The 25,960-nt window shown below is 46.6% G+C and overlaps 1 protein-coding gene across 1 annotated transcript in view; it reads left to right on the forward strand.

Annotated features, from left to right (window-relative positions):
* ASAH1 (N-acylsphingosine amidohydrolase 1) overlaps window positions 1-25,960 on the forward strand; it is a 195,080-nt gene that overhangs the window by 162,045 nt on the left and 7,075 nt on the right. The window lies entirely within an intron of this gene.

Here is a 25,960-nt window from a genome sequence, read left to right on the forward strand (position 1 = left end):
CACAGTGCATTAAAGTCTTGGAAATATTCAGTGCTGCTACTTGCTGATCTAGGCACTTCTTTAAGAAGAATATTGGTCTGGATTCTGATGAATCTTCGAACATTCAGGTGGTTAGACTTATTTTGTTTTGGGAACTCTTACACAAAAGGCTTTTTTCATATTTGAAACTGAATAATGCTTGATGCAAGCTTAGGAACATAGGAGGGACCTAGTGATGAGGAAGTAACTGATGTTTACCTGATACGGAAATTCTCTGTTGTATTTTCCACAGATTCTTGTTTTCCATTACTGTCTTTCTTGAGCAAGTATGAATATAATCTCATAGCATGAATCTGCAAAATTAATCTCCTCAAAGCTGTTCTTGGTAGTAGGAGTAGTTTCAGGAAGGATACAGAATTGGAAACTAATCTATTGTGTATCCTCAATTATAATTCAGAAGCCCACATTACTAGGGGCCTTGGGTCTTGAGTCTCACTGTATTTTTCACCTTTCCACCCGTAGCCCCACCCAGCCGCACTCTACAGTGGTCAGCCAGGTATTTGACAAATGCAGGCTATTTTCCAGTTTGCAATGGTACAAGACCTACATTCTTAAGACAATCCTCTACATATGGAACTAAAATGGGAAGGCTCTGTCTAAAAGGGCAAGGTACTGCATCTTACATTATTAGAAGTTCAAGGCAGATCACTTCCTTTGATCGACTAAACTCCTATAGTTCCGTTCTACGCAAGGCACTCCTTCAACCATACGCTGCCTATGCATAGCCTACTCTGCACCTGCTCATCAGTGCCCTGCATATCTTCAGTCATGCTGTACAAATCTTTAGCTAGATTTTATGAACCTGTGCAAGTTTGTGTGCTGTATGTACACTTGCCTGCTCTCTGCAGACCCATAGCAGCGTGCCTCTCCAGAGCATGTGTTTCATATTTGTGCTGCACATCATCTATCTTGTTTTGCTTACCCAAGGCCAAGCACTGAACATGCCCATGTGATTTTTACCAGTCTGGCTTTGCTTCTCTCAACATCCATCATGAAATACACAAGCCTCACTACTTCTGCACGCCCTCTATCACACTCTGCTTTTTAATACAGCAGAGTGAAAGGATGAGCTTTCAAGTGAAGGAAACACCTACCATAGGTATATGAGAGGGTGACAATCCAGAGATAGAGCAATAGGGATCCAGGGTAGAGGTTCAGGGAGTTTAAGGAGAATATAAATGCTCAACTGTTTGTACATCATCCCTTGCACATGCAAATAATAATGAAAGTACTGGTAGGACTTGTGATCAGAACAAGCACAAAAGCTGTGACCAGATAAGGGAGAGAACAATGAAAGCCAGGTGCTTCCCTGGAGTGTTAAAAGGAAAAAGGCAGTTCCCTCATTTCAGCAGTAATAGATGCAACTCATCAAAACAAAAGTAAACTCACAAAGGCATGCTGCAGGGGTGGTACAAAACCTAGAATAGGGAACTCAGGTAGATAAGAAAGCTAACCAGTCAAGAGCAAGGAATGTGGCTGACCCAAAGCCTACTATTTTTCCCAATAGGACTTCCACAACTGACAGCTAAAGCTATCTCTAGGCAAGACCTAAAAAGCTACTGCCAATTTCACACTTTTGAGATCAATCAATATGGCGCGCTACTCACCCGTAAGGGTCTCAAGGCTCTGGTGGGGGCAGCTCCGGATCAGTCGAAGAGCCAAGTCTCGAGATCTCTCCTGAATGAGTGCAGGGTTGGGGAGCGTCTGATGTTCACAGGGAGCTTGTTCCAGGTTTTCGCTGCGATGTAGGAGAAAGCTCTCCCGCTGGTTCTGTTTCTGCGGATGCGGGGGACCTCTGCCAGTGCGAGGTCGGCGGAGCGGAGGTTCCTCTTGGGTACGTGGAAGGATACTCTCTCGTTGAGGTATTTGGGTCCGATGTTGTTGAGGGATTTGTAGGTGTGGGTGAGGAGTTTGAAGGTGACCCTCTTTTCGATGGGGAGCCAGTGGAGGCCTCGTAGGTGTTGGGTCATGTGCTCGTGGCGCGGTGTCCCGAGGACAAGTCTGGCTGCGGGGTTCTGGATGGTTTGTAGTTTGTGTAGAAGAGTTTTGTTGATTCCGTTGTAGAGGGCGTTGCCGTAGTCCAGCCTGCTGGTTATGAGTGCGTGGGTGACGGTCCTTCTGCAGTTGGCGGGATCCATTTGAAGGTCTTATGGAGGATGCGAAGGCAGTTGAAACTGGTGGAGGCGACCGCGTTGATCTGGCGGTTCATGGAGAGGGAGGAGTCGAGGATGATGCCGAGGTTCCGGGCATGGTCAGTAGGAGTGCGTGGGCTCCCGATGGCGGGTGGCCACCAGGTGTTGTCCCAGGTGGTGGTGCAGGGTCCGAGGATGAGGACCTCAGTTTTCTGAGTTTAGCTTCAGGCAGCTGTCCTTCATCCAGGCTGCCACGTTCTTCATTCCTTCCTGGAAGCAGAGTCTGGTGTCTTCGGGATTCTCCATGAGCGAAGGATGAGTGTCATCGGCGTCGGATACGATGCTGAGCCCATGCTGTCTAACGATGGCGGCCATGTAGATGTTGTAGAGCGTGGGACTGAGTGATGATCCCTGGGGAACTCCGCAGCTGATTTCTGTGGGTTTGGAGAGGAAGGGAGGGAGCTGGATCCTCTGGGTTCTGTTGGGAGAGGAAGAATGAATCCAGTCGAGTGCGGCTCATTGTATTCCCGCTTTGTGCAGTCTGGCTGCGAGCGTGCGATGTGAGACGGTGTCAAAAGATGCGGAGAGGTCTAGAAGGATGAGGGCCGCGGTGTGTCCCTGATCCAGTAGCATGCAGATGTCATCGGTGGCGGCGAGGAGGGCGGTCTCGGTGCTGTGGTTGCTGCGGAATCCAGACTGGGAGGCGTCCAGGATGGAGTGCTCTTCTATGAAGGAGGTCAGCTGGGTGTTTATGATTCTCTCGGTGACTTTGGCCGCAAAGGGGAGGAGAGAGATGGGCCGTTAGTTTTTCAGGTCCATAGTGTCGGCTGTTGGTTTCTTGAGGAGGGGTTTTACCTCTGCCCGCTATCAGTCGTCTGGGCAGAAGCCTGATCTGAGGGAGGCGTTGATGGTTCGTCCTAGTTTGGGTGCGATGACGGCAGCAGCCCTGTGGAATATGTGCGGTGGGCAGGGGTCCGTTGGGGCTCCCGAGTGGATTTTCTTCACGGTCGTGGTGATGATTTCTACGGTAGCGGGATCCCAGGATGTGATGGTAGGTTTATCGGCGGCGGTTTTGTTCTTTGTTGGTTCGATGAAGTTGTCGTAGAGGGCCTTGATCTTTAGATGGAAGAAAGCGCTGAACTTGTCGCAGAGTTCATGGGAGGGTGTGACGTCAGTGGCTTCGCAGGTAGGTTTAGCGAACTGTTGTATGAAGTTGAACAATTCCTTGGCGTTGGTCATGTTGGTCTGGACTTTGTCTCCTATGAAGGTCCGTTTGGTGTCTCATGCGCTCTTGTGGTTGTTCCGTGATGGTTTTCAGGTTTTGCCAGGTTTTCTCTAGGCGTCTGCAGGAGCGTCCGGCTTCTTGAAGTTCTGTGGTGAACCAGGCGGCTTTTAAGGGCGTTGTTTGGCGGGGGTGGAGGGGTGCGAGCTTGTCGGCGCAGCGGGTGGTCCAGCGGTGAAATTTCCTGGCTGCGGAGTTGGTGTCGTTCGTGGTGATGGGGGGGGTTTTGGCTGAGGATGGTGCGGAGATGTTCCTCTGTGATCTTGCTCCAGTTCCGTTGTGGCGGGTGCGGAGATGTTTGGGTGCGGCGGTGGTGTTGAAGGTGAAATGGACGCAATGGTGGTCAGTCCAGGGGGGCCGGGTGGTGTGGTTGAAACGGATGTTAGTTCCTCCCGCGAAGATGGGAGTCGAGGGTGTGACCCGCTGTGTGGGTGGGCGTGTTGACGAGCTGCTTCAGTCCAAGGTTGGCCAGGTTGTCGAGGAGAGTGGTGGAGTCGGGGTTGTCGCCGTTGTCGAGGTGGAAATTCAGGTCCCTAAGTAGAATGTAGTCCATGATGGCGTTGGGTGCGGCGAGCTCGGCGATGGTGGTTGCGTGGTGAGTGCAAGGTCCTGGCGGTCTGTAGATGAGGGTGCCGCGTAGCGTGGTCCTGGGGCTAGTCTGGATCTGGAAGTGGAGGTGCTCTGTGTTGGAGAGGGGGTCACTCATGCTGGATGTGGAGAATCGGAGGGGGGTCCTCTGTGCGATGCGAGTCCTCCTCCTGGGTGGTGTGGGCGGTCCGTTCTCTGGATCTTGTAGCCGTCGGGGAATGGCCGTGGTGATGTCTGAGCCGGAGGTGGCATTGGTCCAGGTTTCTGTGAAAAATACCGACATCAGGCGAGAGGGTGTTGATCAGGTCCCAGATCTCTACAGCGTGTCGGTGCAGGGAGCGCACATTGAGAAGGATGCAAGTCAGGGCTTCGTGGTGCGTGCCTCAGGCGTGCCTTTGGTGGTCGCGGGAGTTTTGTCGATGGTGAAAGATCTGCTGCAGGATCTGCACGAGAACTGCCAGTGGGTGGTGTTCGGCGAGGATCTTGCGCCGTCGGCGTGTCTTCTGGGGTTGTGTGTGTGGAGGGTGGTTGCATTATAGTGGTGGCGAGAAACAGAGGGGAGACGAAGGGGAGCACCAGCAATGGGCAATACAATGGGAAATACAAATGAAACGAATGAAAGAAATACAACCAGGCACACTAATGGCAGATAACAGCAGCAGGCACAAATACACCAATTTAAATAAAAGTCACAAACGCTCTAAAGGAAGACCGGAATCAAGGTGGTCTCGAACCCTGCAGTGGAGGGGCTGGCTAACAGAGGCGATGCACAGTACTGCAGAGCTGCCGGGGAGAGTGCAATCCCAGGACAGAGGTCTTGAGGATTCACACAACTCTCCCCCGCAGCAGTCGCGTTAATGTAGGGGAGGGGGGGGGGGGACGAGAAGCTGGGAGGCGGGAGTGGGGCGGTAGGGGGAGGGATAACAGAGGTCAGCGGCGGCGGGAAACGGAGGGGAGACAAAGGAGAGCACCAGCAATGGGCAATACAATGAGAAATACGAATGAAAGAAATGAAACCAGGCACACTAATAACAGATAACAGCAGCAGGCACAAATACACCAATTTAAATAAAAGTCACAAACACGCTAAAGGAAGACCGGAATCAGGGTTATCTCGAACCCTGCAGCGGAGGGGCTGGTTACCAGAGGCGATGCACAGTACCACGGAGCTGCCGGGGAGAGTGCAATCCCAGGACCGAGGTCTTGAGGATTCACACGCGCTCCCCTGCAGCGGTCACCATAATGTAGGGGAGGGGGGGACGAGCAGCTAGGAGGCGGGAGCGGGCGGTAGGGGGAGGGGTAACAGAGTTCCGCGGCGGCGGGAAACGGAGGGGAGACAAAGGGGAGCGCCAGCTATGGGTAATACAATGGGAAATACAAATTAAACGAATGAAAGAAATTTAACCAGGCACACTAATAACAGATAACAGCAGCAGGCACAAATACACCAATTTAAATAAAAGTCCGAAACGCGCTAGGAAGACTGGAATCAGGGTGGTCTCGAACCCTGCAGTGGAGGGGCTGGCTACCAGAGGCGATGCACAGTACCGCGGAGCTGCCGGGAAGAGTGCAATCCCAGGACCAAGGTCTTGAGGATTCAGGTGAGGTGAGCTTGTAACTTAAGATATGGCATTTGAATTCAGTGTAGATAGTTGTGGGGAGCATTTGATTGTTTCAATTAATGCAATTTCTGTTAACATAGTTTTTTGTGTCCAAATGGTTCGCGTATATTGCAGATGTGGGAGAGTATGAACTCCTCTATGACATTAAGGCCCTTTACTAGGAAATTTCTCCTAATTATAATAATTGGGCTAAAAAGAGTGAGGCGGGAAGCTGATGCCTGTCGGGTCTCCATGATGTGTGTGCCCTACTGGACCTTTGACTCAACCCTATCCTCAAGCATGTGAAACATCGCTACGAGGAGGAGGCAAACCTTGCTACCGGTGGTGGAGATTCTCTGGAGATAACACCCCTTGCAGAACTCCTCCAGATTCTGGCTTGTGGACCAGAGATCGGGCATCTGCAGCATTTAAGAAGGTGACATCCATTTGATGGCCCAAGCCGCAGCAAACTTCATAGTGATCCCTCTGTTCCATGGTAGCGATCCAGTGTCCCTAGTGGAGACAGTTCACTTGGGAAGGATCCGAGTTGAATTGTGTGGGATAACCATGAGAAGTGAAGGAGCCATGAATGCACGGGACTTTGTTGAAGGGACCTGTTGGGTGTATCTCCCTCAAAAGGCATTTTTATTGTGTTTTACTGTTGGGGTTCGGTGAGGAGAACAACAAAGGGAATGAAGAAGCATATGGTGGGTATGGGGTTGGGGAGGGTACCTGGGATATGCAAAAGTCCACCTCAGATGTGTCACCACATAGTAAGCATTTGAGTTGATGTACAATGTTGTTCCAATGTTAATGATATCCGGGAACAGTAAATCTCATTCTGTGGCTGTCGTGTTCATAGCAGCTATGAGCCATAGCACACAGAGGTACATGGGACACTTGGGTCCCAAAGAAGGGTAATAACAAACAACTTGGAAGTTCCTGGGTTAGGATCTATATCAATTGTAGTTGGGTCTGTGTCTGCAGGTATAGTGATGGGACAAGCTCCATAACAAGCACTGGCGCTCTGCATTGTCCAGGTTGTTAAAAGAACATCGATGATCATCAGTCCTGGCATTGTAATCTGTAGAGTTTCCCTGGATTATTATGTCAGGGCAAGGCCGAGGATACAGTGCTACAGCTGGGCCGATGGCTCTTCACAGAAGGCTCTGATAATGTGTTGGAGATGGGTGGGATAACCAACGATCCTCCGCCATGTCTTCACAGGGTGTGTCAGGGAGGGAGGAAGCCCGCTCCTCCTCAGCCTATGGTCGGATTCAGGGCTCTTGTGACTTATGGCATCACGCTGGATTCGGAGGCGGGCCCCAGTCTAGGTAGCAGGGCTGCTGGTGCCTCAGATGAGCTCAGCTATGCTCCCCTGAGTGGTGGAGGTACTGGAGCCTGCAGCGGTTCTTTCCTGTATTTCAGGGCTGATCTGTGCTGTTTGCGCTCTATGCTGCCATCTTGGTAGTGCGGCTGTGGCACCGGTAGTGCGTTAAGCCACCAAGGGAGCAGTGTATTGCTGTTGCTGGCAGCCCTGTATGGGCTCTTATCTTTCATGGGGTGATTCCCTGCTTTAATTCAGGCAATGGGTGGCGGCTGGTACTGCAAGTTTACGTGCCCAGGATGCTGATTAGTGCGGAGGAGCCCCTACTCAGCCACCATCTTAGTCACCCCATCCCAACTTTTATTTAGGGAAGGGCCAGCCCCAAAAGACAGCCAGTGGTCCATTTCCCAAAGGCTCAAAAGATATGGCAGCCAGTCTCTAGGAGAGCAGTTCAAATATTGTGCCTACTAAAATACTTACCGGGCACTATACATATAGAATAGTAAAAAAAGAATTATACACTAGAAGAAGCATTGGAGGAAAACACAGATTGAATATCTGCTACGAGAAAGAGGTCAGTGCCCTCACGAATGAGTAAAAGTGATCAAGGCTTCCCCACAGAGAGGTCCTACAACAGTAGTAGAGGTTTGACAGCTGTGCAGTGGTTTCCATTTAAAATCTGGAGGAAAGATGGTCTTGGGATCCCCACCAAGTTGATAAAATTGCCCTCTACGCGGACGATGTTCTCCTTTTCCTAGCTGACCTGGAGAACTCCGGCCCACGCTGTCTGGAGATGCTCTGTGCCTTTGAGAATGCCTCAGGCTTACGGCTCAATCCGGCGAAGTCCACTCTGGTTCCCCTCCATCCATCGAGGGCCTGCTTCATTTGGCAGTCAACCACCCCCCTATGAAGACAATTGTTCAAATACTTGGGGATCTGGGTGACCGTGCTCCCGGAGCTGGAATGGGCTCTCAACCTCACACCCCTGGTCACGAAAGCTAAGGCCGACCTCAAACATTGGCAATCTCTCCCACTTAACCCCCTCGGAAGAGGAGCACTTTTTAAAATTATGATTCTCCAAGTTTTTTATACATTCTCCAAAACAGCACCTTTCATCTCCCGGGTGGTTGATTCCACGAGTTTGATGGAATACTCACTAGGTTCTTGTGGGGGGTGGGATGCCTCGTATGGCCTTGGCTCACTGCTGGATACCTCCCTTTGACAGTGGCATGGGTGTGACTCATTGCCGTCCACGACTGGTTCGCTGTCGGCTGGTCCGACTCGGCTTACCGGACTGAGCTCGGGACTATGGACTTTCCACATCTCCAAGCCTACTTGTATGGTGCCCCCATACCACACAACATCCCACCTATCACTAGAGCAGTCCTAACGGCCTGGCGCTCTGCTCTGCGCTACACGAAATGGGATAAGAAGCTTACTCAACACACACCACTGTGGTACGGCACTTGGTTACGTGAGACATCGACCCTTCAGGGCTTTCGGCAGTGGAATCGGATCGGGATTTCACTCCCTCTGAGACATTTGGGTAGGGGACCACATCAGAGCCTTCTCCGACCTGCAGCAACGCCACTCCCTTCATACCACCCAATTTTATAAGTATTTGCAGCTCCAACATGCCATCACTACCCACATCCCACCAGTCACCTCACTTCCTGAATTCAGTCCGCGAGAGGCCCAGGTCATGATGGGGAACTTGGGTAGAGGGGGGGTGTCACGAATCTACCGCTCCCTTGTGAACAATGGCCCTGCGACCCTAGACTCGCTGCGCTCCCGCTGGGAGGGATGGCTGGGTCCTCTAGAAGAAGCAGACTGGCGTGACGTTCTCATGGCTCCCAAAACTCTGACGACCTCCTCCAAACTGCGTCTCATCCAACTCTATCTTCACACGGCATACCTTACCCCTGCGCGTCTGTGTAAGACAAGACTACGCTCCTCCCCGGACTATACACGGTGCGGCCACTCCCCGTCTGACTTTTACCATATGGTCTGGCAGTGCTGTGTTCTTGATTCCTTCTGGGCAGGTGTGGAAACAGAACTCACGCAGACTTTGGGATGGCTGTTCCCCCATGACCCCTTACATCTTCTCGGAATATTCGATGGCCTGGACGGATCTAGAGCCGACTACTGCTTCTTGGGCACTGCGGTTGCGGTGGCCAAACGAGATATTGCAGCTGCCTGTTCTCAGGCCAAACCCCCTACAAGTGGCGACAAGAGGTGGACTCGTGTGCTGCCCAAGAAGAACCTCTCTTTGAGGCCTGGGATGTCCTGAAAAATTCGAAAAGGTTTGGGGCAACTGGCTAAACTTGTTGTTTTGACTGCCGTGCATCTTTCCCTTTTGTCTTGCTCCATTGCCCCTCTCCATGTGATGGCCTGTCCGAAGGCCTTGTACTCAGGCCTAATATCCTGTCGTCTACTGGTGATGGACTTAGGTGCATTGTGCACGCTTGTGCTCTCTTTAAATGTTTTGTTTTTCCAAAATGCTAATATATTTGATTATCAAAAAACAAAAATCTGGAGGAAAACTAATATTAATGTGGGAAAGCGCTTTCGGTGAATATTTATCATTTGTGTATCACCATGTAAATAGTCTTGCTTTGTTTTTATCCATTTAAAATCTGTTTCCATCACTCTTCAGGATTACCAAAAAATGTGTTTTATTTTCTCTTTCCTAGCTGCTGAATGTGTACAGTTCACATTTTAAAGATAATATATCCTAGACCCTTTCCTTTCACTCTTCCTGTACCCGAGCAAGATTTTCAAATAAATCACATTGCTTTTCTTTCTGTGACTGCAAAGTGGGAGGAGTTTGTAAACACCAATCCTAATGTTAAAATAATAAGAAACAATTTGTCAGAAGATATAGTCTGACATTTGACCCCTGATTTGAAGTGTAGAAAATGATGCGACAAGGTAAATACAGAATTTTTAAAAGCTCCTTTAATTATTGCCTGTACTTTTTCGACCCACCGTTAAGAAACACTGCTGGATGGAATGTGAAATCTATCCGGTCCAGTCTGTAGTTTTTCCTTATGCACAGGTCAGGAGGAACAGTGACCCAGTTTTGAAATTAGAATAAAGAGAGGTTGTATCACTTATCACTAATGGAAATCATGTTGATTTGGAGTTAAAAGTTCTCACTTCTTCTCATCTCTTCTCTTACCCCCCCTCCCCTAGTTCATTCATATCTATGATTCGAGTAGGAAGCGTTCTTCGAGTTGGTGTTTTGCTATAGAATGTAAAGGAGAAAATGAGACAAAGGAGTGCATTTATTTTGTTAACCACATTGCAGGGCACATAGTGTGTTAATTGGAGGATTAGGTGCTATTTTTCCTGCTATGGATAAATTGTATGGCCGATTAAAAATAATCGAACTTTAAGGAGAGCAATAACTTGGCGGGGCACGGAGTAGAATGTGAAAACTTGTTGTTACACTCTCGTCTGGCTGTGAAAAAGCATTTGCAGCAGCTCTCGGGCACTGCAAGCAAACTCTAACCGTGGGGAATTCTGAAGACTGCATAGGCATCTGAGAATCCCGGAGGCAGTGGTATTAGGGGCCCATGCAGTGAGACGCCAACGTGGGAAGGAGGCACGGCCTAAAGAAGAGAGCAGGTGCCATTTTTGCTGGTGCAAGTGCAGCGTTGGGATGGCACGCTAAGCTGGGCACCCTAGCGAGGTCCAGCAACACAGTGGTCTTCCCGGGTGTGCACTCTTGGAGAAGATCACTGGCGGTGCGGAGCACGGAGGTGCCAGAAGGATTTCTGTGGCCAACCGGTGAGAGTGGAGCTGGGCATTGCCAAAATCCAAGTGAGTAAAGCAACCTGGCTCTGGTCCATTGATGATCCTGGGCCTGGTGGCAGTGATGGGAAAACACAGAGGGGACCATGGCAAGCTTGAAGAGTGGGACAGCCCCCATCAAGGGGCTTATGAAGGAGAGGTCCCCGGGGCTAATGTCCAGTCCTTTGGCCAGCAGACCGAGGTGAGAACCTTGTAGGTAGTGTGTAGGGTCATGCACTGGCTGACGAGGCCGGTCTAGCTGACAAAAGAGGTTGACATACTGTGGGTATTCCCCCGGTGGGATAGAGCCATCAAGTGCATCTTTTGGGAAGAAGGGCTTGAGAGGATTCAGAGCCCCAGGGCTACAGAAGAGGACTAGTAGCTGGCAGTGGGAATAGGGCCTCAGGTGGGCAGTAGCGAAGGAAGAGGATTGTGGCACACAGAAATAGGAGGAAGCCAAGTGAGCACTTGAACTACAGGCTATCTCTTGACTGGGCCTAATGAAGCAGAAACCGGGAGGGGAAGGGCTTACAGAGACCAACAGTTGAGTGATTGATACGACTGAGAGGGAAAGTGTCTGAAGTGGTGGCTGTCTGCCGAAACGTATAGACCAGTACCAGAGGAGCCAGGGACTGGATCCCCAAACCACAAACTTTTAGAGAAGCTGTTTCTGCTGCCCTTGTGGTGGAGGCAGTGACTGGAGGAAGGCCAAGAGCTGGGGGCGAATGGTTAGCTCAAGAGGGTAACTCATGCTTTACATGGAGAGAGTGCCAGAATGCCAGAGGGTGGAACCCCTATTGGAGCCCACTGAGACAGAAGAAGGGCAGGGTGAGAACCAATACAGAACAGTTAGGGACTAAAGACCACATTTCCAAGACGAGGGACAGCGATTTTGAGGGGGATGGTTTCCGACAGTAATTAACAGTACCTGGGTACCTTGGTCCTCCAGAGGAGTGCCAGAGTGGATTAGTTGTCCCAGGAAAAGTATTGCCGTCGTAGCAAGGAAACTGGATTCATCACACTTTTGAAAGAAATCGAACTTGTGTGCTGAATCTCATAGGAGACACTTTATTGAGAGGCACTTGAAGAGCCCTCCCCTCACACCTTTCCCACAACTCAGAAATTCTTCGAAGTGCTCAAGAACGTAGAAGTGACATCTCCCTCACTGAGGGGCATACCAGGAGACAGATGCATGAGGGCTCCCTCAGTCAAATAAAGGTAGGCTCAGTCTGGTTTGAAGAAAGATTCCAAGTACAGAGGCTAGAAAATGCTGGACGATTTCCCCAGACGAACCAAGGCACAACTTCATATTATCCAGCATCACTCGGCAATATCTAGATTACTTCTTAATATTTTAGATCAGAAGTGGGTGTCGATCCAAATGAACTTTGTCATGCTTCCAGAAACTGGGAGGGCAGAATTGACAACTTAGCAAGAATGGATGGTGATAGGTCGGAAGCAAAAGCCCAGCTCGGGAAGAACACTGTATTTTGTTGCAGAACAAGCAAGAGGACATCAAGGACTGTTTTAGACAGAACAGTTTAAGGATCAGAGACCTCTTCAGGGAAGCAGACGGGGTCAATATCCAGGACATTTTGAAAGATTTTCTGCGCTCCATTCTAAAACCTCCTGATGCCCCACTTACCAGGCTTTGCCCCACATGGAGTACAACTCTAGGGCCCCCACAAAAACATGGTGCTGGATGATGCAAGTGTACTTTTAAGACGTTATAGGCCAGAATATGCAACATGTTGGTGAAAGGACATTGTTGATGGTTAAGACAAAAACTACAGCTATTCCAGAACCTTTTGACAGTTACGCTGCAAAAGCGCAGGGACTTGCACCTGTTTTTTTTTCTAGAAATCAGCAAATTCCCCTATTATTGTGTCCATCCATTCAGCATACTGTTTCATTGGAAAGGGAAACTGAAGGTGGTCCTGTCTGAGACAGAAGCAAGAGAACTCCTGGGCCTAAAAGAAGAGGATAATGTAAAGAGGGGTAGGGTAATGACTCCACTCGTGAAAAGGACATTAATCCTGTCTGCCAAACAGTGGCCATAGCAGATCTCCAGGGCTGAAGCAAAGGAAGATGTGCTGATATACTGAAGAACATGGAGGTCACCACTAAATAGTCAAAAGGTGGGGAAGCCAACGGAGAAGCGATGGAACAGAATGGAATGCCTGAACTCCCAGCAGTGCAGACTCATGACGACAAGTGCAATTGTGCCTTAGGGATTGATGGTTTTGGCAGATGTGTGGGGTGGGGTTAAAAGGATCAGTAGAAGTTACATATACTTAAAGCCCTCTTTACATTGGGCACTTTATGTTTGCCACATATTGACAGGGAGATAATGCTGATTCTCAAAGCTACTGTGTATAGGAGAATCACAATTTGTAGCTAGCATTGTACATTAACTTTTATTCACCACCTCCAAACAGCAACACTTCTTAGTTTCATAAGAAGAATACTCTATGTACACATTAGTAAAATAGAACACTCAGTCCATAAACGCTCCCTTCACTCCATTTTCTCCCTATTTTTGGCTCTACTTTTTTCTTCATCCAGCTTTCTTCCCTATTCCATATCATCTAATGTTGTCTATTGATTCTCCCTAAAATAGGATCACTCTGTAATATACCAATCTGATCACCATAACTTAAATATTTCTTCACTTATATTCAGAGATATTCTAAAAAACATTTAATCTGTTCCCCCTCCTTTGTTTTTATTTACCCCACCTATAATGCTAGCCTTCTTTTAATAAAATCGTAATTCTCCATGCACAATATCTTTGAGAATCTGCATTTTGCGGCTGACAAAAGAAGAGGCTATGATTATGCATGTTCAAAGCCTTTCGATGCAAACCCCGATACATGCTTATTTGGTTTGAAGTCGAATTTTCTGAAACATCTGCATTCGACCAATCTGCTGCCTTCAATAGCTCTTCAAATCTACCCGTTGCACAAAAACAAACTTAGAGGTCATTGCCATTTTCATAGAATGTACTGTAAACATATTAATATCCACTCCTGTCTCCTTTTTTTCTAACTTAACACATCTTGCATTAGTTGCAACAGACACTGCCCCATGTAGCTTTATGTACAAAATCAACAATTAATCTACACCTGCACTAATTTCCTCCACTCTTAATTCATATTCTTTAATGCATCTTACCACCAAGAGTTTTGGGAGCACTTCAAATTTCAGATAAAATTCCGATTCTGACCTACTCTTAGTCCTTCTCCAAAATTAAAAAAAACGTGCCATCTGTTTGATAAAACCTATCACTCATGTCCAACACTTTCACATCCGATACCCTTCTAAATGAAATCAAAATATAGTAACTAAATTCCATGTTAACTCTTTTAATGTATATTCCTATGGCCACTGGCCAATCTTCAAATAATTTGAAAGCTAAATTGACATCCCAAAAACTCTCAAGGAAGACTTTGGAGGTCTTGTCAACCAAACTCCTTTCATACTTTGCATACCAATGGCCTTTTACCTATTGATGTACTTTGCAGCAGGAAATGTCCTGTTGCTATAGCGGACCTCTAAAAACTAATGTCCTATACTCAAGCCTTTCCCCCCAAAATTCTGTCAAGAAATGTGCAACTTTTATCTCATCATCATCCACGGGATCCAAATTTCTTGTCCATTAATTATCATTCTTACACCTCGGTCCCTTAAAAACCTGAATGAAGTTTTCAAAACTTTTTTAAAACACCTGGGGCCAAAGTCCAAACTGGAGGCACTGAAATTCATATAATTGCTCTTCCCATCTGAACAGAAGATAACCCCGACTCTCCACATCTATTGGAATTGTGGAACTAGCATCCTTTATAGCTATAATTGCTGTTCCCATCTCAACTGAAGCTAACCCTGACCCTCCACATCTATCGGAAGTGTGAAGTAAGGATCCTTTAGGTCTCTCTTCACCAAATTTAATTCTGAAACTGTTTCAAATGAAATAAATAATAATATTCGAAATTATTAACCTCCTGTAATAGTTAGAAATATAAACCCAATTAAAAAACACTCGTTCTCATATCTCAACTCAAAAAATGGATTATCGCCTCAAATCTTCCATTCACCATCAATCATATCACATACAAATGATGAAAAATAAAAAGTGTGTTCTGCTCAGAAGTAGCAAACAAAAGCAGAAGAAAATGCAGTGCAGGGAACTTTTATGGCATGTGTTCTAATTTACTTTGGGTTTACACAGTGGTCTTCTAATGGAACTTTGAAGTGTTAATGCATAATGCTAGCCTCCTGCCTTGCCCTAAAATTCTCCCTTCCTATCCTCAAATGACGGGCTATGACACTTTAAAAAGACATACGGATTGGGCAAAGTTATCCCTTAGTTTAGAGGGTCCTAATTAGTCATATAAGTATGGGTTCAGGAGTAGAAGTCTATATAGCAAGTAGACCTGGCTTTCATGACCGGATATCATTCAAGACTTTCTCTTTTAACATGAAGGGATCAAACCCCCTTAGTAAAAGACAACAATTCGCAAGTTATATTGGTATTCACAACACATTCTTGATGTGGTCCACCTGCAGGGCCATTTACACGTGTCTTAAATGAATTCTAGTGCTGCGGCAACAAATGATGGACGGAATGCTGAATGAATCAAACATTCGCCCCCAGTAAAGAGGAACAAGGTCAAGACTGATTTCCATATGGCTGGGTCCAAACTGGGGTGGCGTAGTGAGCAAAAGAATGATGAATTTAACCCAGATCTCTTGACTGGCCGTGAATGTTCGATTAATTGAGCATTCCATCCATTATTTGTTGCTGCAGCACATAAATTAATTCTAGGCATCCGCCAACACAAAATTGCAGGGGTGTCAGTCCTCTGTAAACAGGACAGAGGAAGAAAGGGGACTAAGATTAAAAGAAACAAGGAGGGTGTTATATCATGGTTTAACTCGTGCTGAACTACAGGCCTTATATGTTCCTGAATCTATATACCCTCAACTCCGCTTCCTACTGGACCTCATGTTGGGGCAACTTGTAAATGTGGCGGTCATCTGGTGGTGGAAGGATATTTAACTTGGCTTGGAGTCCTGAACTAGATAGGAGCTATAAACCTCCCTCACGAATTATGTTTAGAGACTGAAGAAGGGTTAATGGACATGTGGCTACTAGGAAAGTGGAGATATGTCTACCCTGAAGACCACATTACTCTTTTTGTTTCTTCCCATGCTACATGTATGTATGAATTACATATTCATATCACTTTCACTTCTTGATTCCTTACTTAGGTGTCCATGTCAAATCTATTTATTTGTTTTGTTACAGTTTTCTTGTCTCGTTAGACGAGTGCTGTAAGTGCTTTTACTGGGTCCGCCAACACCTGTCTGCTAAGACTGTTAAGCAAATCACTGTGATACTTCACAGTCGATTTCCACAACCCGCTTCCATGTGAAAAGATGACAGGCTACCGCTTCCTTATTCATTGTCATGCTGTCATTCAGCAACGATTAAAAGAAAGAAAAAAAAAAAACAGCATATGCCCACCAGGTTTGCATGAGATGTCACCTGCAGACCCTTCAACGGCAGACACATCTGACCTCCTGGTAATTCTTCATCTTGTCGCCCATTTGTTGTGCAGTTCAAGCAGATGAGTCCACGGATTCTGCTGATCTCCCTCACAGCGTCTCGGCTGAGTGAGGCACTGTGAATAAGTGAGGAGATCGAACTGTATTCCTCTGCCCATCCTGCTGCTGCTCCTCTTGTGAAAAGTGTACATTGTAACAACCACTGCCAGATAAACCTCAGTTTCAGGCGGGTCTGGCTGAGACTGAACTTTAGTTTGTGCAGTAGGGGGTCCCGACCTTGTTGAGATCCCTAATTCTTCAAGTTTTCACTTTTAAAACACACTGTACAGCCTGGGGAAAGGTGAAGGGGTGCTTTCCTACTTCCATTTAGCCCAGGTTTTCACTGTACGGCTCCGATCCCTGACTGGGTTCACTATTTTTGTTTCTAAACCACACAGGAGGGGTGTGCTGTGAGTGGCTTTCTCCCCACCATTCACATTTTAATTGTTATCTATTGTTGGAAAGGGGAGAATCCGCCTAATGTCCCCTACATCAATGATCTGCCAGATTGATTGCGATGTGATAGGAAAACTCACTTAAAAATAATATTATTTTTTTTAAAATGGGAACAAACCAGTCGTGATCTAGGGGTAAAATGAATCAACAATGAGATAAGCCACTTGCTATTCACATAGTACTTTTATCCAAAGCACTGTTATATAAAATTGTTATCTAACGAGTGACCCCATGGACTCACAGATCAGCTCCTTCAGTTTTGTCAGGGGGAACAGCTCTTCATGTCACTGCTACGTGTGTCTGCACCTCTGCTCTTATCTACTGCACAGCAGTTTAGCTTTCTCCATCACCTAGAGGTTTGAGCTCTGAGGATACTTGGGGCCATATGCATCAAGCATTTTGTTTGCCTTCGTAAACGGCTCTTCGTGAACGCACAAACATGCCTTTCTGATGCAGCAAACCCTATTTTGCGATTCGGTAACCTGTTACCGAATCGCTAAATAGGTTTGCGATTCCCTATTAGAAAGCGGCATGTTTGGGCGTCCCTTCCTAATACCGATTCACATCGGTATGCATGAATGTTTTGCGAACGAAATGGGGTCACAAAACATTCACATTTTACCACCTAGTTCAAGTAGGTGGTAACCAATTTGCAATCGCAGGGGTCCCCAAGGTACCCCTTCCCCTTTGTGAATGTCTGTGAATGCATTTTCTAAGTGCAGGCAGTGGTCCCACAGACCACTGCCTGCTCCTAGAAAATGAAAGGAAAAGTTTTTATTTTCTCTTTTGTAAAGCATCCCGTTTTCTGCTAAGGAAAACGGGCTGCTTTACAAAAAAAAAAATGCTTTATTTAAAAACAATCTCAAACATGGTGGTCTGCTGACCCCAGCAAGTTACCATCCCCATGATTTGTGCGATTCCTACGGGGTCACAAATTGCGACCTAACTCATTAATATTCATGAGGTAGGTCATTTGCTATCCCCTAGGAATCGCAGAAAGTGTTAAACACACTTTCATGCATTCCATTTTGTGATTTTCTAATTGTAAATCGCAAGAATTCACAATTAGGAAATCGCAAAATGGATTGTTGATGCATCTGGCCCTTGGAAAAGTCAGAGTGAAGGTAGGAGCGGAGAAGTTGGTTAGTGGTGGAAACGGTTTCCCTATGCACAGATTCAAATGAATAAATACTTGGGTCACCCATTTATATATCTTTTGTGACACATCCATCTTGTGACTAAATTTGTATATCAGTGGCAAGTGACTATGGAAAGGTAAGCCAGCATTTCATCTCCAGTCATAAACTATGTATAATCCTAATGAAATCATTTTCATTGTGTAAGTCTAAGTCATTTGTACAAAACATTCCACTAAAATGCTCTGTCTGCTGTGATTTGGAGGGCCACAATCACCAAGATTTTGCTCTTTCCTCAAAAAAAGGTTAATGAGTCTTTGATCTGTGTGTCTTGTGGACCGACTACATTGTGAAATGTATTTGACCTCCAGACATTTGAAAAAAATACATAAGGCTCTCCTGCTTTCATAAGTTAAAAAATATATATTGTCCAGAACATGGGTCAGGAGTATTTCATGATGGTCATGATGATAATTGTAGTTACTAGACCTCCAGGTCTACCAATATTTTTTTTTAAAGAATTGTGGCCTGTAGAGGTTCCCTTTGGGGAGGGGAGGTCCCCTGGACAAAAGCAATTAAGGTTGCAAGCAAATAGCTTTAGAGACACAGTCCACAAGGCTGAAGCGGTTAGAGAGAGGAGAATTCTATAAGACTAATTTGCCTTTAGATGTCGCTCTGGCTATTACCTGGGACGCATTCAAGGCAACAGTATGCTGGGGTAGCTATAAGTATGGCAGTAGGCGACACTAGGCAAAGGTTAGTTTGGGAGAAGCTCACAACGGAGCTCATAGAACTAGAGGTTATAACAAGAAAGGCCAGGCAACGCCTAGCTACGATAAGAGCCCAGTTAAGACTTCACAGGCTGAGCAGAGATCAGACTGCCCTCCTGGGGTCAGGCCAGACATCCTCTGATGTAGAAGACAAGGTTGGGGCTCATCCTGCTTGAAGACTGTGCTTCCAATAAGCAAGAATGTGCATCACCACAATTAAGAGACCCATTGGCTTTTGTGTGACTCGGAAATAAGTTAAGCAGGAGGTCTACTGAAATTTCTTTAAATAGCACCTGCATCCGAGACATGGAACCCCAGGAAGATATTTAGGCATACTTGGAAGAATGCACCTGGCTCACGGGAGAAGTTAACAACTCCCTAGAAGAGCCCCTTACCATGGCAGAACTAAGGGAAGCCTTGAAACCTGTGCACCCCAATAAGGCTTCATGACCAGATGCCTTCCCAGTATCCTCTACAAAGCTTTGTTCCTTCATCTTGGCCTACCAGTGGCAGATCTCTTTAAATAGTTTTACACACACCTTGGGGCCTTACCGCTATCATGTGAGGCAGCAATGACCCTCTTACTGAAACCTGTGGAATTTCCCCATGGATTGTGGCTCCCAAGGACTTATTGCCCTCCTAAACACAAACGTTTTTGCTGAAAGTCTGACAACCAGGCTCGACAGGGTGATGTGATGCTAGATAGATCCAGATCAAGTTGCCTCTATAGAGCACAGGCAGGTGAGTGATAACATCAGAAAGCTGCCACATCTGCCAGAGAATGTTGTCAGGAAGAGCCATCTAGCAATATTACTCTCTTTGGATGAGGAGAAAGCATTTGACTAAGTGAGCTGGATGTTTCTTGCAGCTTACCTCGACAAAAATGGGCTGGGGACAGGATGAAAGAGTAGATTCTCAGAGCTTGTAAAGACCAGACAGCACCTATTAGAGTAAATAGGCATGTCTCCCACTTTCATCCTCCAGAGAGGTGCCAGGCACGACTGCCCGCTTGCCCCTCCTATTTGCCTTGGTAGTGGGGCTATTGACCATAAAGGTTAGGGCCCGAGTTGAGATTAAAGAGATCCTATTTACTAGTGAGGAGTACAAGTTGTCTCTTCTGTGAAGACGTCTTGCTTTCTCTGAGAGACAGAGTTCCCTACCCACAGAACAACGACTGCTTTTAGAGAGTTTCCAGCTTCAAAAGTAAGAAGCAAGTAAGTGATCCAAAGTTTAACAGACCCACTGGATTCCATGACCAAGCTGCTGATGCTCTTCCCTTTGAGTTGGAATCCACACTCAGTTAGATTAAACTGTGACTGAGCCGCTTACACGCTTCCTTTAGAGATGGGATCGACACTCAGTTAAAATAAACTAATAGATCAGAAGGCTAAAGAGCAGCTAATTGGCTTGACCTCCATAACCAGTTATAGGACTATCTCAGGCGTGGGCACCCCTTTTACATATATTGGTTGGGGTATATTAATTTCCTCCAGATTAACATAATACCAATGGTCCTGCACCTATTCCAATTACGCCCAGTTAATTACATTTTATATTCGAGGCAATAGTGAAATGCTCATTTTGGAGTTGGCTTGAGAGAAAAGGGTGCAGTGCCAGTGAGAAACATTTCTGACAAGGCCAGTAAGAATGAAGTGTGTGACCAGATAGCTGAGAAAGGTTTCGGTCCTATCTGACGCCCCTCCTTCCATATACTACAACCGTAACCACGGCTTTGTCCCAACCACAAAGAATGACCCCTTTCTGCGATTGGGGAAAAAAGTGGATTTTAGAACGCTAGCCAACCTATTCCATCAATGTAAGGTAAAAGCTTTCCCGCTGTGCAAAACGGAATTTGCCACCCAACAGTCTTACAGACTCCAGTACTGCCAACTGAGATATGGAACCTTACTCCCCTAAATGCCAAAAGCAGCCACTAAGAACCTGACCCACTTTGTAAAGCTATTCCATGCCTGCTCTGGATCCAAAGACCGGTATGTCTTTTTTTGCATCTTTCCCAATCGCACAGACAATATCCTGGTGGACAGGGGTCCCTCCCTCCATATGCGATGGTCCTGCTCAGCTGTCCAGATATTTTGGAATGTAGTTGTAAGCTGTTAGAAATGGGGGTCTCTAGTTGACAGATGTAGGTACCTTTGTCCAAATAGGGCCCCTTGCTTCTAGTCAGAGTAAGGGGAATACACACTTAAGATAACCCATGCTCACCCCCTGTGTAGCTTGGCACAAGCAGACAGACTTATCCCAAAGGCAAAGTGTAAAGTATTTGCACTCAAAACACACAGTAATACAGTAATAACACCAAAAAGGGACACCACACCAGTTTAGAAAATAAAGTGTCTTTATCTAAACTCAACAAGACCAAAACAACAAAAATCCAACACCATGTAATAAGAATATGACTTTAGAATGGTTTTAACTACTTGGTCCATAGAAAACTATGGATGCGTGTTTTCTCACAAAGTACCTGTAGATGCATCACAATTCACAAGGCCAAACGGCTGCAGAGATGGGAAGTGTCAAGAATCAAAGAGATGCGTCAGTTCCTGAGACCATGGGGAGGCGATGCGACTGTTCTGCTGCACGCAGGGGAAGTGATATGTCGAATCCCGTCTGTAGGGGAAGTGATGCGTCGAATCCAAGACAGTTCTGGTCTGCGGGTTATGGGTCGGGAAATTTGCCACACAGTTACAATACATTGGAATCCGGGATGCGTCAGTGAAAGATGTGGCGGCTTTGAGCGGGGCTGCGTTGGTTTCTTCAACTGTGATCCCTCGGTGCATTGGTTTTTGCAGCAGTGACAGGCGCTGCGTCGGTTCAGCAGTGGTGCAGCGATACGTGGAGATTTCTTCTCGCACAGCGGTGCTGCGTCGGAAAAACAGCTGCCAGGAGAGCGATGCATCGATTCTCTTAGTTCAGGTTTTTTCCAGCTCCCAGCAGCAAGAACAACCTCTAGTGGCTCCGAACTGGAACAGGCACCTCCTTGCAGGTCAGAACTCTCAGCAGCAGAGTTCAGGGGAGGTGGGGGTGAAGTCTTTGTGTCCCTGAGACTTCAGAGCGAGAGGCCAGCACACACAGGCCCTTGGAGATCTTCTTCAAGCAGGTTCAAAGCAAAGTTCCAGTCTTTGTCCTTCCCTTGGCAGAAACAGCAACTGCAGGCCAACCCAACACAGCACACGGCGAAGAGGCAGTACTCCTCCTCACAGCTCTCCAGCTCTTCTCCTTGGCAAAGGTTCTTCTTGAGTCCAGAAGAGATCTAAATCTCTGGGGTTTCAGGTGTAATACTTAAACCTCAAAATGTTGTTGTTCTCTTTGTCTAAGTGTCTCTGAGCCCATTCCAAACCAGTTCTGTCCTCACCAGTGCAGTATGACCACAAGTGGTGGAGGCAGCATTGTGCAAGGGAGACAGGTCCTATTCAGGTGCAAGGAAATCTCCTCCCACTACTCTAAATTTAGCCAAGGTCTACTCAGCTCAGCTCTGAGTCATCCAGGAAGAGCCAGGCACGCCTCAACCCCTCCTCCCTCCCAGAGGCTGTCTACAGTAAATGCACAGCCCCAGCCACTCCAAAACCAGACAGTCAATACACAAACAGGCAGAGGCACACAGAATGGGTAAACAAGGAAATGCCTTCTTTCTAAAAGTGACATTTTCAAACGCACAATTTAAAAACCATCTTTACTAAACATGTGTTATCAAATTCTGAGTTCAGAGAGCCTAAAGTTTATGTTCGAGGCATGTGAGCTTTAGATCACATGCTTTGCTTTCTCCTGCCATCTAGTGTTGGGTCCGGATGTTTGCAGTTTGTTTTTCTTCAAAGAAGTCTTTTCTAGTCATGAGGTAGGTGACGCCTCCTTTCGGTGATAGTGCACATGGGCATCAACTCCATTGTTAGTTGTTTTTCCGCCACCAGGTTCGGACGTGAATTGCTGTGCTCCGGTTCGACACCGTTTCTTCGTTTTCCCTCGGTGCGCAATACACTCCCCCACGACGGTATTGTTTTCGATCGCGTATCCCTTTCTCCCCATATCGTATTTTCTTTTAAAAAACATCTTTCGATCGGGAAGCTTGTGGAAGTCCATCGGTCCGCCTCGCAGTCGATGGAATGGACTACATTCAAATTCTAAGTGCCATGCGAAGTTTATGGGCACCGTCTCACACAAAGTGTGCAACCTGTGCTTGTCTCCAGAGAACAGGACTGCGACGCGTGCAAGGCTTTCCGCTCCAAGGAGACGCTTCGCGTCTCTTCGGGCTCGATGTCGCAACATGCAGAGCCAACATGCAAGCTTCATTCCGGACCTCTTCGGAGAAGATTCGGAACAAGAGGCCAGAGACGCCATGGGAGTCTAGGTAGAACAAGATCCCATCACCATCTCCGAGTACGGCTCCGAGGGGGACAACGAGATCCTGCAAGGGCAGCGTACTGTGAGTACAGATACTCCCCATGCCTCAAAGTCCGCCTCAGCCCAAGATGGAGGCTCTGGTCAAACCCCCACCTCCGGGCACCAGTCGGCACCGAGAACACGTTTCTGACGCCCGGCCTTCTGGCTCAGCACCGAAACACACCCACAAGCCTTCCGGCTCCAACCCGAGCCAACAGAAAACGGGCTCCAATCCGAAATCTTCTGGATCAAAATCGAAGACCGGCTCCAGCCAACCACCTTCGACACCCAAAACTCTTTCGGATCAGAAATCCTCAGGATCCAAGACTCCGGCTCCAAAACCACCGGCACCAAAGATTTCTGCACCAAACCAACTGGATGTGCCCGTTCCATCTAGGGAGCAACTTTTCAATGCTCTGTTTAGCAAGCCGGATCCGAAACAACAAGAGTTGTACATCTATCCGAGTACTGGACATATCTATACAAAAGTGTCACTGAAAGGAAAACCTGAATCTGAAAAGGCCTACCAAATTCCTTTGAAGAGGAAGAATGTTGGGACTAATCCTTCTCCTTCTCCTCCTCCTCTTCCATCTCCTCCATGTACCATTAGTTCCAGACCCATGGAGAAATTACAATACCAACTCTCCCATAGTAAACGATCCTGACCTTTACCCTAAAAAACCCTTTCCACCGGACGACAGCGTAGGCTACATAAAGCTGTTAGGTAGACCTGCAAACTACCATGGTGTGCAGCTGCACAAAGAATCCCTTGAGGAGGATTTCCTGTTCGAAACACTTAGCTAGGTAAGTAACGTTATCCTTCCCTACCTTGTCCCAATGGGAAGTTATACTTGTAAGATTTTACAAAGCATTTCTCATTCTATCCTATGGGGCAAGATAGCCTTTCAATAGTGAAAAACAAAATTGGCAGTATTTCAATATTAGGACATGTCACACACACCAGTACATTTCCTACCTTTCACATACACTTCACCCTGCCCATGGGGGTACCTTGGGCCTACTATAGGGGTGCCTTACATGTAAGAAAAGGGAAGGGTAGGGCCTGGCAAGTGGGTGCACTTGTCAAGTCGACCTGGCAGTTAACAAACTGCGCACAGACACTGCAATGGCAGGTCTGATATACCTTTTCAAGTCTACTCATGTGGATGGCACAAGCAGTGCTGCAGGCCCACTAATAGCATTTCATTTACAGACCCTGGCAAACTTAGTGCACTTTACTAGGGGCTTACCATTAAATCAAATATGCCAATCAGGAGGAACCGATGGTTATCACAAATTACACAGGGAGCACTTGCACTTTGGCACTGATCAGCAGTGGCAAAGTGCCCAAAGCATCTAAGACAGCAAAAATGAAATCCAAGACAGCATCAAAGATACAGGAGGTAGAGGCAAAAAAAGTCAGGGGAACCACACCAAAGACGCCAAGTCTAACATAAGCCATATCAAATAGATTTTGGCTTTCCCTGTTCCGGCCATTACCATTCTGGGCTTATGCCCAGAAGCTCTGGAGGGAGCAACTCTGATAATAGAGTCTTGTTTTCATACCTGCATGGAGCAACGCAACAATTTATCGCTTGATTTTAGCAGTAGAAAGAGGCCCCCCCCCATTGACCTGTTGTTTAATAGACTGTGGCACGCGATAGCAATGACGTAACTAATGCACAACACAAGTATGCCTGAACGCAAATTCACCACAGGTGGCACTCTGTTAATATAATACTCCCCCAAACAGAATGCATATGATTTTTGCCTTGTATCTCGATAGCTCTTTAAGTGCTGGAACTGTGATCTTTGGATTTTGGGGTACAGTACCGTACTCCAATCCACCACAGTACAATAATACAAAGGGGATTTGATGCAATGGTTAGAGGACTCCCAGTTTACTTATAACTCTTTCTCTGCACAACGCTGGATCTATCCCTGTCTTGTCTAGGCAGAGGGTAGTTTGAGTTTACTTAAATTACTGTATGTATGATCATCTCAGAGGCTTGCCTCTGCTTTTAGCCGATATGCAGTTATTATGTATAACAATTTAAAAACTCGGCCAAATGTACAAAGTGTTTTTGTGTTCCCCGTTTGCGAATGCCAAAAGGCTATTTGAAATGTACAAATCCCTATTTGCGATTCAGTAACCTATTACTGAATCACTATTTGGGTTTGTAATTTGGTGTTAGGAAGGGTCGTGTTTAGGGCGTCCCTTCCTAATACCGAATCGCTGTGGTATGTGTGAATGTTTTGCAACCGAAATATGGTCTGAAAACATTAGCATTTTGCCACCAACTTCAAGAAGGTGGTAACCCATTCACAAAAGGTAAGGGGTCCCTAATGGACCCTTACCCTTTGTGAATGTTTGAACAAACATTTTTGAGAGCAGGTAGTGGTCCCACAGACCACTGCCTACTCTTTAAAATGAAAATAAAACGTTTAATTTTTCTTTTTGAAACACATCCCGTTTTCCTTTAAGGAAAATGGGCTGCTTTTTAAAAAAAACTGCTTTATTGAAACGCAATCGAAGACATGGTGGTCTTCTGACCCCTGCAGGCCACCATCCCTGTGATTTTCACGATTCCCAATGGGTCGTAAACCGAGTCCTACCTCATTAATATTTTTGAGGTCAGTCAATTTACGACCCACTGGGAATCGCTCAATATGTAATGCACTCATTTGCACATAGGTTTTTGCGATTACCAAAGAGTGAATCACAAAAATTCGCTATTTAGTCACCGCAAACAATTACCTACGTACATCTGGCCCTCAGTATTCTGTAAAACAAAGCGTGAGACGAGTTTTCTTGCTTTCCGAGAACCACTG

Source organism: Triturus cristatus, chromosome 2_2, assembly GCF_964204655.1.
Source record: "Triturus cristatus chromosome 2_2, aTriCri1.1, whole genome shotgun sequence".
Lineage (NCBI taxonomy): Eukaryota > Metazoa > Chordata > Amphibia > Caudata > Salamandridae > Triturus > Triturus cristatus.